The following is a 2630-nucleotide window of genomic DNA, read 5'->3' as shown; positions in this document are numbered from 1 at the left end:
AAAAAGACACAGGACACATGTCACAGGCCCCTCCCTGAGGTCACCCTCCAAACTGGCGCTTGCAGGGGCTGGACAGAGGGTGTAGAGGAGGAGGTGGGCAGGGAGGTGCATGGGGTGGATGGTTCAGAGCTGAAGTTTGGGGGAGCCATGGACGTACTGTCTGGGCTGAGGGGCTGGATGATGTGGGGGGGCTGATTGGGTCAGGTGGGCCGTGGATGGGCGTGGAGATCTTTGTCAGCTCCTTGGAATTGACACGTCATCGTCTGCAAGCACAGGTCATTCCATGCCTTCGTCCCGGTGATTGTGTCCTGTGTTACCGTTTCTTCACCAGCTGGAACTCAACTTGAGCAGGAGCAGTGAGCAGGGGCATCCTTCTTGGCTGGGACATGGTGGGAAGGGAACACTTTCCTTGAGGGGGTTCCCTACACCTCAAGTTGCAGTCTCCCCCAACTCACTCGTTGTCTTCTGTGTTGGATTCCTGGCTGCAGCAATGGCCAAGGTCAAAGACAGCCCAGAGGGTTTGAAGCAGAGTCCCCAAGATGTGCAATACACTCCACCCCTTGGCCCGGCTCTGCCCTTCACTGACAGTAGAGCGCCTCATTGGGACATCGTCTTCCACATTTCCTCCAGGCTGGAGCGGAGCCTTCCTGTGGGGTTGGACAGCCCTCCTCATCCTCTTCAGGTTTCCAGCAAGGTCCACCTTTTCTCCTGGCCCTGGAGACGAGGGGCCTGTGCTGAGGAGAAGGGAGGCCTGCCAGAAGGCCCTGTGTCGGAGCAAGGCTCGGGGCTTCAATTGTGGGTCCCCACCCTCAGCCAGATGCTTTTTTGGGAGGGGGGGCATCATTCTTTGCCTCTCTCTTCGTCAAACCTGTCCTTCCTACTGCAATACCAAGGGGACCCTCTGGGTCACTTGCCACGGACAACCAGCCCTCAAGGCTTCTGACTGGAAGACTTCATCACTTCCTAGACCAGGATAAGATTCAGACGTTTCTAGAAAAGGCAAAGGAGGCACCAACCTCTCTTGGGGCTTCAGATGAATCACTTGACCAAAGGCAATGGTGGACACTGGACAGTGAGGGAACAGAGGGTCCCTGACCTGAGCCCTGGAGACGTTGTAGAGCCCAGAGCAGAAGCAGACAGAGAACTAAAGAGACGTGGCCATGCAGGTCCTCTTGGCTTGGCCCCTGGAGGTCATAGGCCGGGGCCAGCAGAGTCCGAGAGGAGGGGCCATGGAGGGGCTGGCCCCGGGGAAAGGTCTCCCCACACCCAGCCCAGGGCTGACAGGTCAAGACACTGACAGTCCAGCAGGTGGGAGCTTCTCAGAAATCCCCTCCTCACGTCCTGCCACAGGTGCGGGCCCTTCCCAGGAGGGCCTGGAGACAAGGGTGAGGGGCCTGAGCCGGTGTCCACCCCTGCTCAGGGACCTGGACACGTAGCTGGTCGTGTGGTTTGTGACCCCGCTCAGCAGGGAGCCAGAAGCGCACGCCTGATTCGGAAGAGGAAGTGACAGGAGGGAGGTCAGCATGGCGTCAGGTGGAGCTTGGCTGGCAGTGGAGAATGTCACAAAGGTGTTTACTGGTGCTTCGTTGGCAAGGCATCGACTGTGAGCACCGTCACAACTGCAGGGGGCCCTGAGAAGAATGGCGATTCCGGGACGCCCGGTCGGGTTGTGCTCCCGGAAGGTGTGCCCGATCAAGAGGCGGTTGTGTGACCAGAACAAGGGAACGCTGCCTGGCTTAAGCCCAGGACAGGTGCCCGCGCAGCATGCGTATTCAGTCTGTGTGCTGAGCAGATCGTCAGAGAAGCTGATTCATCTGTGAGGAGCGTAGTAATTATATGAAGGAGAACGTGGCACCAGGACTGGAGGAAGGCTTACTAACCAGGTTCCAGGGGCAGGGGACCCCACCTTGCCACTGGCAGTGAGGAGGGCTTGGAGCCCTTGCTGATGCACGTCAAGGACTGCCGGCTCTGGGATGGATGACGACTCCGTGTGCCAAACTGCCACCGTCTTACTCCCACAGAGCTGCTCATGGTCTCGAACTGCTGACCCTGTGGGTCACAGCCCAAAGTGACCACCGGCCTCCAGGGCCCCTCCTCAGTGTGAAGGAGACCCAGATTCTGACAACTGGACCCCGAGGTCACATCGAGACCAGTGGCGGGAAACCATCAAAGTGGCCGGGGCTTCACTGGGCCTGGACTCACCACCGACGCTCATGGAAGCAGCAGCCACGAGCCTCAACTGTGCAGGAGGGTGTCGCTCCAGGCTCCAAGGTGCGAGGGGAGTAAACAATGAAGAGGGCGGGGAGGGGAGGCACTAGAACTGATTGTGATGACACGACTCGTTTTAAGGCAACTTAACCATGGGGTGGGGGGTGTTCTAAAATCGATTGTGGTACAATTCTTGACATGATAGAAATGATTGAATTATATGCTATGTGGATTAGGTGCCAATAAAAAGGTAAATAAAAAAAATAAAGGCCAAGGTGTCCCGCCCAAGCCAGGGTATTTTCAGTCTCCATCTGCAGGTGAGAGGCGGGCCCTGAACAGGGCCAGCGCCCCTAAGAAATGTGCTGTGCGCTGCAGAATAGCCCACAGGTCTGTCTGCAAAGATGGTGAGACTTGGTCGGTGG

This window comes from Echinops telfairi, unplaced genomic scaffold (genome assembly GCF_000313985.2).
Source record: "Echinops telfairi isolate 266 unplaced genomic scaffold, ASM31398v2 ScPeMD7_3;HRSCAF=10, whole genome shotgun sequence".
Classification (NCBI taxonomy): domain Eukaryota; kingdom Metazoa; phylum Chordata; class Mammalia; order Afrosoricida; family Tenrecidae; genus Echinops; species Echinops telfairi.
This window is presented reverse-complemented; position numbering follows the sequence as displayed.